The sequence below is a fragment of the Papaver somniferum genome, chromosome 2 (assembly GCF_003573695.1).
Source record: "Papaver somniferum cultivar HN1 chromosome 2, ASM357369v1, whole genome shotgun sequence".
NCBI classification, from domain to species: Eukaryota; Viridiplantae; Streptophyta; class Magnoliopsida; order Ranunculales; family Papaveraceae; genus Papaver; species Papaver somniferum.
Window position 1 is genome coordinate 194252605 of NC_039359.1, and position 18261 is coordinate 194270865.

Here is an 18261-nt window from a genome sequence, read left to right on the forward strand (position 1 = left end):
ATACGATGCATCAGCTTTCCAACATCTCTGAAAGGTTGATTCACCTCGGCATGAACATATGTAGAAGTCTTCATCTTTGAAATGATATTTCTGGAGCGTTCCCCTGAAGGACCAGAAGAGTGGTTGTAACCAGAAGTCACCACTATATGAGGAGAAAGACATGGAGTCATGGATATACCAATAACAAACGCGTAACAAAATGGTAACAATCCAACTCTTACATATTTATAATTTCACTAGTTGTAGTGATTATAACGTCAGAATTTCGAAAACTTGCTCGTTCCCTCAAACCTGCAAAGACGAGCGAAATTCATTATTCAAAATCATGACTTGATTTTCATAAAACCGTGAACAACCCACGTGAATTTTAACATCCACTGGTTTTTCAAAAACTAGACAGACGTCCATTCTACAATTGTGAAAACTCACATACAGACATTATTTCACCATGTATAATGGTCTACTTTCAACAGTTGTTCAAAATCAAAACATGATTTTACAAAATATATAAATATTTAACGTGAAACTCAACTAAATATGAAAAAATATATCTATATATTTTTGCTCCCTCGCACGAGCATCTGTCTTTGAAACGAGAGTATATTTTCATAGATTTCTGAAATTTCGAAGATAAAAAAAAAATTCATGAAAGCTCATAAACAAAATTTTATTACTAACAGACGCACGTCTATTAAAAAAAATCTCTCGTACGAGCATCCACCTTCTAAACGAGAGTTTATTCCACTTTGTGAAATCTCACATATTTAAAAAAAAATGGTTTTCGTGAAAGCTCATTGTTAGAGCATTGCTCGGTTGAACCCACCAAGCGTTGGTATGTCAAGTTTGGTTGTCATATTTTAGTGAATCAAACTCATGTTAAGAGTCGCTTGATTATGTACTAGAGTTAAACTTCGTATAGGTTAGCTTGAAAGTATTAGGATATGAGACATTACAAGTATTGCGAAGTCTTGAAGATGTGAAGAAGCAAGGAGCTACAACGACAACAATCATCCTTCCACTTGAGGTTAGTGATATTTGACTTGAACTGTTTCATTCCCTAACGTATCTTTCAAGTCGTGCATATTGAAAACATAATTGCGAAGCATATATGAACTCTAGATAGACATAGTATTAAGGAATACAACACGAGGTTTATTGCTTAACCATTAAACTTTGTAGATAATACATCGCCATAATCATTTGAATGCTATTGTGATTATGTATGGGTATAAGGTGAGGATTTCATCATAGGGAACAATGTTTACATGTGTTCTAAGGAAGTAAGTTCATAAACTTGTTTGTGAACCAAAAAAGAAATTTCCAGGAGTTATTGGTTTTGTTATTCATTGCATATCTTATGGACAACCAATATGTGTGACAGAGTATAACCGCTCACAACTTGTTGTGTTCTTGGTAGAACTATTCACAAAGTCCTGACTTATGTATTGGTATAACTTTTATTAGTAAAACCAGTCTTAAGTAATCACCTGTGGTATGATCGGATTATGTCTGACCTTGGGGAAAGGGAACCGATCCTAGTAAGGGAAAGGGAACCGATCCTAGTAATAGAAAGGGAACCGATCCTTGTATGAGGTGCAGTACATCAAGGGGAACCGATCCTTGTATGGGTTGCATCAAGGTTTATAACAGAAAAGGGAACCGATCCTATGGACATGTGCAACACATATAAGTTAGATACCATATAAATGTGGGGAACCGATCCTAGTACCTAGTCAACCGAATCTTTGGGAAGCTAGTGTGACTATGCGTAGTACTCACATGGAGGTAGAACCGAAACTTGTTTTGGTACAACCCTTAAACCCATGATTGTGATTGAATGTTGGTTTGATCAATCACGTAGTTCTTGAGAGTCAGATGAACCAATTTTAAACTTGTTTGGAAGTGTGGAAAATCGGTTTCAAAGTTGTAAGTGTGAAAGAAAACTTACAAAGTAAAGATGTCGACAAACTTTGAACACGTGCTGTGAATGTTTATTTCTATAATTGTTCAAAGATATTCCTTAACGGCTAAGGGAAGAGAATCCCAGGATCGAAACATAAGTAAGTTAAGAATATTTCAATTAAGGTTATTAATTACATTTTGTAGGGAAATTACAGAATTACTAATGTGCATTTACTAATTAGATTTTCCGAGAGATTTCGATGGTTATTTTTGGACAGAGCATTTCCAGGAATTATGGAAACCGAATTTGTGCTTTAATGAATATCTTGAGAATATTTTCGGTTTTGGAAATTCCTTGGTGTCCAAACTTCCTTGTCTATAAATACATGAAGTTTGCCTTTCTAGCAAACTAATCCTTCATAACAATATATTTACTCTTTTGTTGTTGTTACTGGTGTAGCCGCCTATCAGAGAGGAGAGTAATCTAATTAGGTGAAATCTCTTACGGCCGCTCAGTTTAAAGTCTTCTTTGGGATTGAGAAGCTCTAGCGCGACCCGTTGGTGGGAAACTAGATAATTGCGGTTTATCTTTGTTTTCGATTGATTTGATTGACTAACGGTGGTTGAAATATGATTGCACCTAGTTTGTTTATTCTTGAGAATCTTATCTTCTGATATAAGATTCACTCAAACTAGTTCAGAGTTTCGACAGGGATCTTTAGATTGTTGTTAGTTCTAAAGACGATCTTGTGATAATCCATTGTTAACAGACTCTGTTCTGTGCGTGATTGATCACAAGAGATTCAAGTGATTGTGTGCAGGTTTTTATTGAAGATTTAAGAAGATTTGAATACAAAGAAGATATTGAAGATCTGACTTGGGTTTCACAATCTTTGGTGTGCACAATACTTGTTTCGATAAAAGAGGATCCAATTAATAATCGGTTTATCCTTGTGGTAGATTGGATTGATTAATTGAGTAGATCGGCATCAAGACGGTTCTTAGGATTAAAGGTGTTGTTGGCTTAATCTTAATCGATTACCTTTGGGTGATTGAACATAAGATATATCTAGACCCGACGAAGGAGTTTATGTTGAGATAAACAGAAGAACTTTTGTCCGACTCATATCACTTGGTTGAATAGAGTTGATACCAAACAGATTTCTTGTTCCTTTACTGTTTGGAATATGAACCAAAGGGATTAATCTAAGTATGTGACTTATTGATAAGTTGGAGGCGTGGGAATACAGACGGAACTAGGTGAACTATGGGGTTAGTTACGTGGTCTCAACTATACTAAGTTAGTGTAATTTTCTGTAGCGGCTTAATCCTGAGAGTATTCAATTCTGGACTAGGTCCCGTGGTTTTTGTGAATTTTCAGTTTTCCTCGTCAACAAAATCTTGCTGTGTCATTTACTTTTATTTTTCGCATTATAATTATTTTATTATAATTAAAATAAATTACACAAATGTTAATTCCTATTTACTTGATAAGAAATCCTATTATGTTTGGTTAAGTCCCAACCTTTGTATCAAGTAAACATACTTCGTTGTTGTATTGTCTCGATCTCGTATCCATAGACGATCACACGAAGTATGAAGCGATTAGTTGTATTGTCTCGACTCAGTCCATAGACAATCACTTTCGGAGAAAGGACTTATAGGTAGGAAAAGTTTTAGCTTGAGGTATATTTGGGTACCCTCGCCTTTTCAATTGGTATCAGAGCAGGCAAACACGAAAAGATCTAACAATCTGTGTTTGGTGCGATCCAACCTATAAGAATTAAATCTATTTCTTATTCAGTTAACGTTATGCAAGAGTTTGAATGCTCAAAATTTGAAGATGTTAATACTTCGTTGTCTCATGATCCAGGAGTAACAAAAACATCTATGCATTTTTCTGAGGAAAAAGAAGATGCTGATAAAGAGTTGGTAAAACTCCTAAAGCCTATACAATCTCTGTCTCCTAAAGTATTTATTTTAAAGACAGAGTCGAATCTTCTTACAGAGAAAAAGACATTCAACTGAACTGTCTAACCAAAGAGAAAATGGATCTCGCTGTCAAACTAGAAGCTCTTGGTAAATCTCTTACAGATAAAGAGACACGTCCTATGATTCTGACTAATGATGCTGTTGTGATATCTTCTGATGAGGAAACTAAAAGTCCTTGCTCGACTTTTACAGATTGTGACAAAATCGGGTTAATCACATCTGAAACAGATCAAGATGATGGTAGTTTGCCTAACTACATAAAGTTAGAATAGGATGAGAAACCAACTTCTAGATATACTGATGATCAAACGAAATCTTGTCCAAAGGAAACTTTGAACCGATTCCGTGATGATTCTAAGGAATACAATTTTCAGTCACTTGACATGAAACTTATACTTCTTCAACATACGGTGGTAAAAATTTTGAAAGAAGTTTTTTGTCTTAAAAAACTGAAAGATTATTCCTCAGTAGAAAGACAAATTATACTATATCCCAATAAGATAAACTCAAAGGAGTCAGAGGAAAGAGTTGATAATCGCTTCTGGAAAAAGGTTCCTCCGCACCCATATCGAAACGGTTCTGGTTTTGATGAGGAACGAGTTCAGAAGGAAGGGAAAGAGCGAATCTCTGCCAAAATAAACAATCAGGAATTTCCGATAGTTGTTTCAGATGATCACACTAATGTGAATAATAAGGAAGTCCTTAGAATGAGAAAATATTATGAAAATCTCATTGAAAGAATTAAGAGATATCTAGCAATCTCTGAGGATTCTCACATTAGTACAGTTTCTCCACATGATCATATCTCTAGAGTTAGAAAAGATCATCTTCTTGGGAGAAAATATCTTGGGCAGAAATTCCCTAAAAGAAACATGAACTATGTTTCTGATATTCACTGTAAGATGGAAAAAGCTTACTCCGATGCAACTTAGTTGTATCATATGTTGTGATTTATCATCTTTTCGTGCTCATAATCTTCGACGGGAAAGGCACAATAAAACAAGAGCACATGTACCTTGGATAGTAGTTTATCAGAAAAACTCTGTGATAGTATATGGGTTGCTTCGAATGCATGGCAGTCTGAAAAATGTTCATGTTTAAACATATTTCTCCAAATTGGAGTTATTTGGAATTTTCAGATGTTTATAGTAAACCTTCCAACGTAAGTTTCTCGAATTAAGGGAACAAAATATATTGTTTTATATTTTCTAATTTTCCAGAGGTCTTTTGGTCCGAAAGTTGTCTCTTTTAAGAGGAGAAACTTTTTCTTGTCTGTATTCGAAACCCTGAGGAATCCTTTATATTCGTTCATAACCGATCATGCCTCCAGTAACTCGGAGTGTCTCAAAGACTAATAAGGAGGAATCTCAAAAGGTTAAGGGTTGTCAAGGAATCAATACAGAGAGAAAGAAGAAAGGAATTATGTCTGATTATGACTCTGATTTTTCAGTCGGATCACAAATCATATATGTTGGCTTACAACCTTCAAGATCCAACCAAAACCAAGTGGATTCGTTCTGATAGTATGATTAACTATATCCAAGGTTTTGAGGAACTGAGAACCAATCTCATTACAACATTTTGAAATCAAGATTAACTCAAAGATAAGATTGATGAAACAAAAGCTGATATAGATGATATGAAGATTCAAGTAGAAAGACTTGAGAAACAAGAAGTGGTTGCAGACAAGTCTCTTGAGACATGATTTAAGAGTTTGAACACTGAACAGACCTCGATGAACAACAAGAGCACCACTAGAGATTAAGTTAGTTGCTGTAATACTCAATCTAGTATAATAGACATCAATTTTTGATTTCTTTCACTGATTGTATTGGTCTATTATGAATAAAATTATTTGATTGGTAATTTTTCCTGTGATGGGTTTTCGGTTTACATAGCTTGTGCTTAATTGCTTTTATCTTATTGCTATGTATGTTTATGGGATGTTTGATTTCGGTTTTACTACCTTAATATTCGATATCATATATTGTGGACGCTTATGGTTTGGGTGAATTTTTGATTTAGCGGGATTAAGTTCTAGCCCTAGTAGGTAGGCTTTATCAAAGGATCATGAGGGGTTCTAATAGAAATAGTATGTGAAAAAGTCACAATATGTTGAATCGGTTTTGGTTTAGCATAAAAGCATATGTGTTTCGACGGTTTTCAACTTTTGCTTGCAATTGTTAAAACAGGTTTTCAACCTTTCTCTGGTAAAGGTTGAGGTGTGTTGTTATTCTTTTGTTTATGCATAAGGATGAAAACGTGGTGATATTTCAATATCAATTCTCCCTGGACGAAGATGCTATCATAATTGAGAAGTGGATGCGAAATTTGAGGTAACAATCTTGTTAGTTAATTGTTTTCCTGTTTAAGAAAAACCCGAGTTTATATTATATATATTTGTTGCTTTTGCTTAACAAAATCTAGGTTCAATTGATATTTATTCCATGATGTGTGTGTGGATGTGTTTTTCAATTGGTTCCTGTTAAGAAAAACTATTGTTATCTTGCTTTATGGTGTATTATCAATCGTTTAGGCTTACAAAATTTCGGTACAACTGCTGTGTGTGTGATTCAATTGGTTCCGGTTAAGAAAAACTATTGTTATCTTGCTTTTGTATGGTATCAATTGTTTAGGCTTACAAAATTACGGTGCAATTGCGGTGCTTTTAATGTCTATGTTGTTTCAATTGCTTCCGGTTGAGGTGAATAATTATGCAAGTTGATTTATTTTGGTTTGTGTGAATTATTTATGGCTTAACGAAATAATATGTGTACGGGATGAGTTGTTTAGTCCAATTCGATTCCGGATAAGAAACTAAGTTAATTCTGATCTTGGTTTGTCTTATCAAAGTAAGGTTTCGGTTATTCAAGTCTAATCGAATGCCTAAACAAGGAAATGCTAGTTAACTAACCTAGTGTTTGGCTTGTTTAAAATTGAAAGGTCTAAGTTTATGGATAATTAGAACCTGATGAGAAAAATGAAGTTTATCTTTATTTTGGTCTTATCGAATTAAGCGGTTGTTTTTGAACAATCGGTTTAGCAAAGGGACTAATGTGATTAGTTGTTTTTGGTTTGCTAAACTAAATGGGAAAAATTGTTTCGGATAATTGTTTCCATGGTAACATATCAAAATAAGTCTACTTGTAGTTTCAGTTTTGATAGTGGTTATCAGAACGTGATGTGTGGAACCCTCGTGCCTAACTCTACAGGTTTGCAAGTCTATTCTGAGATTTGTAAGATTCTTTTCGTGTTGTCCTTTATTTTTCCTTCTTTGTAATTTTTGTGACAAAAATGGGGAGAAATATATGGAGTAAACAGGTGGTGCTGGTATTGATTTTATATTGATTGGCATCGCTAGGGAAAAGAACATTGGTACTTGAATGTTTTATCTAACGAAAGAGTGAAAGCACGGACTAAGGGGGAGTAACATGTCATATTGATTGGTATAACAAAGACGTGCGGATTGAATATCTACCTATCTTCCTTAGGGGGAGTATTTGCTTTGTTATTATAATATCAACAACGGCATTTTCAAGGATTGAATGTAAGCAGTTTTACTGTGCTGTTGAATCGGGAATCAAGTGGAGTGTAATGAATTCTTGTAATTTGTTTATCCATATGATATAGAGTTTTGTCACTAAAATTGACAAAGGGGGAGATTGTTATAGCATTTCTCGGTTGAACCCACCAAGTGTTGGTATGTCAAGTTTGGTTGTCATATTTTAGTGAATCAAAACTCATGTTAAGAGTCGCTTGATTATGTACTAGAGTTAAACTTCGTATAAGTTAGCTTGAAAGTATTAGAATATGAGACATTACAAGTATGCGAAGTCTTGAAGATGTGAAGAAGCAAGGAGCTACAACGACAACAATCATCCTTCCACTTGAGGTTAGTGATATTTGACTTGAACTGTTTCATTCCCTAACGTATCTTTCAAGTCGTGCATATTGAAAACATAACTGCGAAGCATATATGAACTCTAGATAGACATAATATTAAGGAATACAAACTTTGTAGATAAGACATCGCCATAATCATTTGAATGCTATTGTGATTATGTATGGGTATGAGGTGAGGATTTCATTCTAGGGAACAATGTTTACATGTGTTCTAAGGAAGTAAGTTCATAAACTTGTTTGTGAACCGAAAAGGAAATTTCCAGGAGTTATTGGTTTTGTTATTCATTGCACATCTTATGAACAACCAATATGTGTGATAAAGTATAACCGCTCACAACTTGTTGTGTTCTTGGTAGAACTATTCACAAAGTCCCGACTTATGTATTGGTATAACTTTTACTAGTAAAACCAATCTTAAGTAATCATCTGTGGTATGATCGGATTATGTCTGACCTTGGGGAAAGAGAACCGATCCTAGTAAGGGAAAGGGAACCGATCCTTGTAAGGGGTGAAGTACATCAAGGGGAACCGATCCTTGTATGGGGTGCAGCAAGGTTTATAGCAGAAAGGGGAACCGATCCTATGGACATGTGCAACACATATAAGTTAGATACCATATATATGTGGGGAACCGATACTAGTACCTAGTCAACCGAATCTTTGGGAAGCTAGTGTGACTATGCGTAGTACTCGCATGGAGGTAGAACCGAAACTTTTTTTGGTAGAACCGTTAAACCCGTGATTGTGATTGAATGTTGGTTTGATCAATCACATAGTTCTTGAAAGTCAGATGAACCAATTCTAAACTTTTTTGGAAGTGTGGCAAATCGGTTTCAAGGTTGTAAGTGTGAAAGAGAACTTACAAAGTAAAAATGTCGACAAACTTTGAACACGTGCTGTGACTGTTTATTTCTATAATTGTTCAAAGATATTCCTTAACGGCTAAGGGAAGAGAATCCCAGGATCGAAACATAAGTAAGTTAAGAATCTTTTAATTAAGGTTATTAATTTCATTTTGTAGGGAAATTACATAATTAGTAATGTGCATTTACTAATTAGATTTTCTGAGAGATTTCGATCGTTATTTTGGACAGGACATTTCCTGGAATTATGGAAACCGAATTTGTGCTTTAATGAATATCTTGAGAATATTTTCGGTTTTGGAAATTCCTTGGTGTCCAAACTTCTTTGTCTATTAATACTCGAAGTTTGTCTTTCTAGCAAACTAATCCTTCGTAATAACAGATTTACTCTTTTGTTGTTGTTACTGGTGTAGCCACCTATTCGGAGACGAGAGTAACCTAATTAGGCGAAATCTCTTACGGCCACTCAGTCTAAAGTCTTCTTTGGGATTGAGAAGCTCTAGCGTGTACTGTTGGTGGGAAACTAGATAATTGTGGTTTATCTTTTGTTTTCGATTGATTTGATTGACTAACGTGGTTGAAATATGATTGCACCTAGTTTGTTTATTCTTGAGAATCTTCTCTTCTGATATAAGATTCACTCAAACTAGTTCAGAGTTTCGACATGGATCTTTAGATTGTTGTTAGTTCTAAAGAAGATCTTGTGATAATCCATTGTTAACAGACTCCGTTCTGTGTGTGATTGATCACAAGAGATTCAAGTGATTGTGTGCAGGTTTTTATTGAAGATTTAAGAAGATTTTAAAACAAAGAAGATATTGAAGATATGACTTGGGTTTTAAAATCTTTAGTGTGCACAATAATTGTTTCGGTAAAAGAGGATCCAATTAATAATCGGTTTATCCTTGTGGTAGATTGGATTGATTAATTGAGTAGATCGGCATCAACTCGGTTCTTAGGATTAAAGGTGTTGTTGGATTAATATTAATCGATTACCTTTGAGTGATTGAACATAAGATATATCTATACCTGACGAAGGAGTTTATGTTGAGATAAACGGAAGAGCCTTTGTCCGACTCATATCACTTGGTTGAATAGAGTTGATACCAAACAGATTTCTTGTTCCTTTACTGTTTGGAATACGAACCAAAAGGATTGATCCAAGTACGTGACTTATTTATAAGTTGGAGGCGTGGGAATACAGTCGGAACTAGGTGAACTATAGGGTTAATTACTTGGTCTCAACTATACGAAGTTAGTGTAATTTTGTGTAGCGGCTTAATCCCGAGAGTATTCAATTCTGGACTAGGTCCCGGAATTTTTCTGCATTTGCAGTTTTCCTCGTCAACAAAATCTTGTTGTGTCATTTACCTTTATTTTTCGCATTATAATTGTTTTATTATAATTAAAATAAATTACACAAACGTTAATTCCTATTTACTTGATAAGCAATCCTATTATGTTTGGTTAAGTCCCAACCTTATCAAGTAAACATACTTCGTTGTTGTATTGTCTCGATCTCGTATCCATGGACGATTACACGAAGTGTGAACCGATTAGTTGTATTGTCTCGACTCAGTCCATAGACAATCACTTTCGGAGAAATGACTTATAGGTAGGAAAAGTTTTAGCTTGAGGTATATTTGGGTACCCTCGCCTTTTCACTCATAGACAAAATTTTATATCATCAGACAGAGGTCTATTTTGTTTGTTCCTTAAACCATAAAACGAACGAGCGTCTGTTCCTAAAACAAGGATTTCTTTTCTTGGGCCCAGACCCATGAATCCTAAATCAACCAGGGTTCGATCACCAAATCAGAAGTGCTACATCAATTTGCGCTTGATGCTCTATCATGCTACTGGGATCTTCGTTCAAGCCATGATTCGTTCGTGCAATCGAAAATCCGGTAACATTCTATCTTACGACTAAGTTCAATTACTTATTTCATCTGTAACTATAAAATCACCATCCAGTGCTGACTGAGGAACATGAATGTCCCTCACTAAGCAGGGGACTTAATATAGATGGTGGACTTTCGACAAAGGCTAAAATTGTAAAACCATTATCTTACATATTCCTGATCCAGCGATCAGATAACTATTGAGGCTCATGTCTCTTATCAAAGCATGAAAGGTCATGCCATAAGAGTCTCTGACTGAGTATACTTCTCTCAGAGCATACATGAATATGCAGTCTCTCAACTGAGGCAACGACATATTTTATGAATACTAAGAAATTTCAGTAATCACTTTTATATAGAATCGAACGATTGGACGGCTCCTAGACAGCTTGCCTGCTATTATAGAGCGATAACGTCTTCAGGATATAACAATGTTTTCCCTGACTATATAAAAGACATGTGTATAGAATCTTAATGATTGGACGGCTCCTAGACAACTTGCCTGCTAGTATAGAGCGACAACGTCTTCAGGATGCAACAACGTTTTCCCTGATTATACGTAATAAATATGACGCTTCAACAAGCTCATATCGCTCAACTCCAAGATAATTAATGCTCCTAGACGGCATGCCTGCTAGTATAGAGCCATCAATTAATTATCTATAATCCATAAATTCATTAACTGAATATTTGGAAACATTCTATGTTTTTCATAATATTTCATTACTTTAATTCATGGTTTTCCCAGCAGAATTCCATGGGTTAGTAATAAATATTCAACGAACGGGCGTCTGAGCCGCTATTGAGTAAGCCCTGACCAAAATGGTGCAAGTGTACTCAGCAATAATGCACAAGCGAGCACCTGAATGCACGAACGAGCATTCCAAAATACGAAGGAACGATGAACCTATGCAAAATAGGAAGAAAATAATAAATAATAAAATATTAATCAAGGCGCTAGGGGACTGGGCCTACCGTCCGGCCAGTCGTGCTGTGGCTAGTCCCACACCCAAATTTATATTTTATCATATTTTATTATTTTCCTTGATCTCATGAAAATCTCTTCATTTGAGCAAATATCCTTCGTTTCATGAAAAAACTCCTTGAATTCATGAAATTTCCCTCAAGTCATGAAAAATAATATAAAATTAGGGAAACTCATGGGACCGGGCCCTAGCCAGCTGGTCATTCCCTAGACGGTCCCACACGTCCTTTATTTTATTATTATTATTTTTTATGTTTCCCTCATCTCATGGAAACTCCTTGATTTCAACAAATTCCTTGGTTTCAACAAACTCCTTGAATTCATGAAATTTCCCTCAAGTCATGAAAAATAATATAAAATTAGGAAAACTCATGGGATCGGGCCCTAGCCAGCCGGTCATGTCCTGGCCAGTCCTACATGCCCCTTATTTTATTATTATTGTTTTTTTATGTTTCCTTCATCTCATGGAAACTCCTTGATTTCAACAAATTCCTTGGTTTCAACAAACTCCTTGATTTTATGATATTTCCCTAAAATCATGAAAAATATTATAAATTAGGAAAAGTGCCTTGGGACCAGGCTCTTTGGCTGGCCGGACGGCCATGCCTTGGCCATAGATGGTTCCACACTTCTTGATTCCTTCATTATTTTATTATTTATTCCTTCATCTCATGAAGTTTTCCCGATTTCAGCAAAAATCCCTGATTTCTTCATATTTTCTCAAAATGTTGCTCAAACACACACCAGAAACATCAAAACTCCCAGGACTGAAACACGGACATTATGGTGACGCGGGTATGTCTCCATAACCGACCAAGGCCGGCCCTAGGGATTGCAAATAGCCGGTCCCACATGTTTTAGTAATTTTGACCTAATTTGCTCAATTGCTCATATAGGGTCCAAACTCTTCAAACAACTGGGAGTTTGCTCGAACGACCATCAGTTGGTCCCACGTCCACCAAGAGCCGGTCTCATGACCCCTTGGTCGGTCCCTCATCTCTCCGTAATCAGGTTTTACTACCTAACGCTCACACGAGCATTATTTTAATAAATGATTAAACCAGCATTTAATCATCTTTTCGCCAACTGGTCTTCATGAGACTTTGGTATTTTGCTTATTTGAGCATCTGGGCGTTACATGGTCGACTAGTCATCCCATGTAGTCGGTCCCTCCTTCACTCTGTGGTTGATTTTCAATAAATCATCAATTAATCAAAAATTAGGGTTTCGAATCCAGAGCTCTGCAGAAACATAATCCTGAGCAGATTCAAACACCAATAATTTTATGTTGATCCCGTGATCAACACTTTTATCATTATGCTTGGCCTAGTTGTCAATATCTTAAATTAATATTTTATTTGGTCCTTCTACCAATAATTCATCAAATGAGCAACATTTGCTCAGATGAGCAATATTTGCTCAGACCACGAATATTGGTTCAACTATCAATATTCAATAATTCATCAAATGAGCAACATTTTCTCAGATGATCAATATTTGCTCAGACCACGAATATTGGTTCAACTATCAATATTCAATAATTCATCAAATGAGCAACATTTTCTCAGGCCATGAATATTGGTTCAACTATCAATATTCAATAATTCATCAAATGAGAAACATTTGCTCAGTCCATGAATATTGGTTCAGCTATCAATATTCAATAATTCATCAAATGAGGAACATTTGCTCAGTCCAGAATATTTGTTCGACTATCAATATTCAATAATTCATCAAATGAGCAATATTTGCTCAGATGAGCAATACTTGCTCAGTCCATGAATATTGACTATCAATATTCAACAGTTTATCAAACGAGCAACATTTGCTCATAGGAGCAATATTTGCTCACCTTAACAATCAACATAATTATACCTTTGTCTCAGCAGACATGTTCAATTCGTGAGTCTCAGAACATTTTCAAATCACGACTCAACAATACAAGGGTTCATCGTCCTATAAAGTCAACTCCAAAATCATGAGATGTCAATCATGTCATATGGGGGATATTAACTAAGGTGTTGTTCTGGCGGTCTACGGCTCGTGTGTTCATACATACGATGAGAATGTGAGCAAGTCGTGCAATCAGTTGGAGGTGTTAGAAAAGTAGTGGGTGGAAAATTAACCAAGTCTCCGCACGATGAGCAACTGGTTTTGACACGATTTTCCACTTCCCCACTCTTTGACTCCAGCAACTGTCACACTTCATGGGATCAAGGTGTTTACAATTCTGGAAATATAAATAAGTCTCTGAATCATGATTGAAAGAATAAGACAATCTCTCGTCAAGCAGACAAACGAGATTAACAACTGAACGTCTGAGCAATTACTCTCAACAGAGCAAATTCAATCAATCAGAACTTATTTTATTTCTTCACGCAGAATACCCAACACACCTATAATCTTTGATCACCATTGATCTCACACATTTCTCAGCTTCCCTCCTACAGATCGACCCATCCTTTCTTGTAACCGAATTGACTCTTGAACAACCATTGTCTTGGTTTAGGCTGGAGTCCTATAGATTGATCTCTCGAAATTAAAGAACTCCCTTATTGCAGTGCATCTGTGTGAGGTTAAACATTCCGCTCAGTTCAAGGAGTCTCCTCCGAACGGTCGTCTCCCCAATTCCATAAAACCAGCAAATCGTTTTTCCCGATCTACAATCATGAGAAAATTGCCGAGTAACATTTTATATGGTTTGTGTGATACAATCATTTGATGTAGGCTTGGAATGTTTCGATAATGATTATTTAAATATCTTGAAAATTGCTTTGATGCTAATAGTGTGTGAAAACGGTTATTCTCATTATAGAAGAATGTCTCAATGATTGAAATAAAGAGTTGAGAATGTAACCATGTTTGGATATAAGCATATATAGTGTGTTCGCACATTAGTATATAAATCCATAAACCGGGAACCAAGTGTATGCATACGTGTGTATACAAAATTGGTGAAGGAGACAAGATAAGTATGGTATCCGTACACATACTGGCGGAAGTTTTCAAACCGAAAATTTCTGCTGAGTTTGGAAACTAAACAAACTCAAATCCGGTTGATTAAGTACGCATACCCGTACGCATACTTAAGCTGTTTACTTTGTCAAATCGGTCAGTTCATGGGCTTAAACATTTAAATCATAAGGAATGCAATCTTTGCAAACCGTGGTTATAATGTTCATGATTGATTCAAGTGAATCAAAACGATTTGGTTTCAATTGTGTTTTCTATAACAATTGAACAACTCTTTAACTAGTTTCATTTGACTCATTTGAACTAGTTATGGTTGAGATGAACAAGGTTGATATGAGAGTAATCATATGGCTAACCTTGGTTAACTATTTGTGAACCAACATGGTGTACACGTTTAGGTACGGTTACATAAACCTAAATGAGAGTACATTTAATTTGTGTGTAACAAACTAAGTTCAATCTAATGTTTGAAAGATATTAGCTTGGTTGAATCAGGTTTTTCATCTAACGGTGATTATTGGATGCTTTGTTACCAAGGTAACTTGGATTGCAAACCCTGATTTGAAAACTATATAAAGGAGAACTCTAGAAACTGGGAAACCTAATACCCATACCTCCTGTGTGTTACTAGTTTCATAACTAGAGTTGATTCTCCTTTAACCTTAGGTTTCTTCTCGAGACCCTGTAGGTTAACGACTTGAAGATTTCATTGGGATTGTGAAGCCAGACCCAACTATTATCTTTGTCGTAGCGTGATCTGATCTTGTTGTTTCTATCGTGTTGAGTACAATTGAAATAATTGGCTCGATATTTTATATCTTAGATAAGCAAGATAGAAAAGTAATCACAAACACCTTCGTGTCATCGTTTGTGATTCCACAATAACTTGTTTCGCTAGTCGATTAAGTTTACTGTGAGGTGATTGATAACTCTAGGTTGTTCTTCAGGAATATAAGTCCGGGTTATCAATTATTTCATGTTCACCTTGATTTATCAAGAAACGGAACAAAAAATCTTGGGTATTTCTGTGGGAGACTGATTTATCCAATCCTATAGACTTTTCTGTGTGAGACATATTTGTCTATCAAGTCTTCGACTTTGGGTCGTAGAAACTCTTAGTTGTGGGTGACATCAGCCAAGGGAATCAAGTGCGTATTATCCTGCTGGGATCAGAGACGTAAGGAGCACAACTCTACCTTGAATCAGTGTGAGATTGATTAGGGTTCAACTACAGTCCAGTCCGAAGTTAATTGGTAGTAGGCTAGTATCTGTAGCGGCTTAAGACAGTATGGTGTTCAATATGGACTAGGTCCCGGGGTTTTTATGCATTTGCGGTTTCCTCGTTAATAAAATTCTGGTGTCTGTGTTATTTCTTTTTCGCATTATATTTTGTTATATAATTGAAATATCACAGGTTGTGCGTTAATATCAATCAATTAGAATATCCAACCTTGGGTTAATGATTTACATTGATTGACACTTAAACATTGGTCTTTGGTACCCTTCAAGTTACTCCTCTTATTTAATTAGGCTCGCAGATTTCTATTTTCTGATTGCGGATTGAATTAAGAGTTAGAGATATTAAACTCTTTGATATACTTTACTCTAGATTGAGTCTGACTGTCTAGTTGATTCTCTAGAAAGTATATTGGAGTAACTCCTCTCAGATTTCCAAACGAATTTTTGGGTGTGGTTGTTAGACCCCCGAATTTTAATAATGGTTAAGGAATAAACCTCGTATTGTATTCCTAAATACTATGTCTAACTAGAGTACCACACATAGCTTCGCAGTTGTGTTTTCAATATGCATGACTTGAAAGATACCTTAGGGAATGAAATAGTTCAAGTGAAATATTACTAACCTCAAGAGGAAGGATGATGTTGTCGTTGTAGCTCCATACTTCTTCACATTCTTCAAGTCTTCATGTAATACTTGTAAGTCTCATATCCTAACACTTTCAAGCTAACCTATACGAAGTTGACTCTAGTATATAATCAAGCGACTCTTTAAATGAGTTTTGATTCACCAAAATATGACAACCAAACTTGACATACCAACAATTGGTGGGTTCAACCGAGCTATGCTCTAACAATCTCCCCCTTTGTCAATTTTAGTGACAAAACTCTTACATCATATGGATAAACAAATTACAAAAATTCATTATACACATACGCTTGTCCAAGTTCAACAACACAAAACCTGTATTAAATTCAATCCTTAAATTTTGCTGCTGACATTATAATAACAAAGTTAATACTCCCCCTAAAGGTAAGATAGGTAGATTTTCAATCCGCACGTCTTTTTTATTTTCATGTAGTTCCTCATAACTACATATCATATGGTATGTGACTCCCCCTTAGTCTATGCTTTCACTCTTTTCGTTAGATTAAACGTTTTGGCACAAATGTCCTTTCCCTTAGTGATACCAAATTACAACAAGTCAATATCACTTGTTTACTCCATATATTTCTCCCCCTTTTTGTCACAAAATGACAAAGAAACGAAAAAATAAAGGACATACCGAAAGGATCTTACAAATCTCACAGAGAGAATTTGCAAACCTATAAAAGTTGAGAACGAGGGTTTTACACACCATTTTAGATAACCAATATCAAAACCGAAACTACAAGTAATTTGGTTTTAACATGTTATCTAGGAAACAATTTTCCGAAGCAATTTTCCCTAATAGTTTAGCACATCAAAAATCGACTAAGCACCTTAGTTCTTTTGCTAAACCGATTGTACAAATACAATCGCTTGTTCGATAAGACCAAAATAAAGATCAGAATTAACTTTATTTTTCTCATCAGGCTCTAATTATTCTCAAAAATAACTTAGACCTTTCACTTTTAAACAAGACAAATACTATGTTAGTTAACTAGTAATTCTTCTTAAGGCATTAAGTTATACTTGAATAACCTAAACCTTCACATTTGATAAGTCTAACTAAGATCCGAAAAACTTAGTTTCTATTATCTGGAAATTACTTGGACTAAACAAATGATCCCGAAAAACTTTTGTTAATCCATAAACAATTCATACAAACCAAATAAATCAATTTGCATAATCATTTATCTTAACCGGAAGCAATAGACATTATAGCACCGCAATTTCACCGAAATTTTGTAAGCCTAAACAATTGATACCAAACAATAACGAAAAATAACAATAGTTTTTCTTAATCGGAAACAATTGAATCATAATCAAACATCCATACACAGATAATGGAATCAACATCAATTGTACCGAAATTTTGTTAAGCAAAATCAATAAGGATATGAAATAAAATCATGCTTTTCTTAAACAGGAAAACAATTAACTAACAAGACAGTTACCTCATTTTCCGCATCCTCTTCTCCCATTAAGATATGTCATTAAGCGCAAGTTCACTTAGAACTCTCCCCCATTAAAGTTGTCATCCTCCCGCCAAAACAAAAGAACAACAACAAAGAGCAACCTTTACCAGAGAAAGGTTGAAAACCGGTTTTAACTATGCGATGCAAAAGTTGAAACCTCGAAACATATGCTTTTATGCTAAACCAAGGTTGATAAAGCCTACCAGCATGGGCTAGAACTTAATCCCGCTAAATCAAAAAGTCACCCAAACCATAAGGGTTCACACATTATGAGATTGAATATCAAGGTAGTGAAACTGAAATCAATCATCCCATAAACATACATAGCAATAAAATAAAGCATTCAAGCACAGGCTATGTAACCGAAAACTATCACAAGAAATAT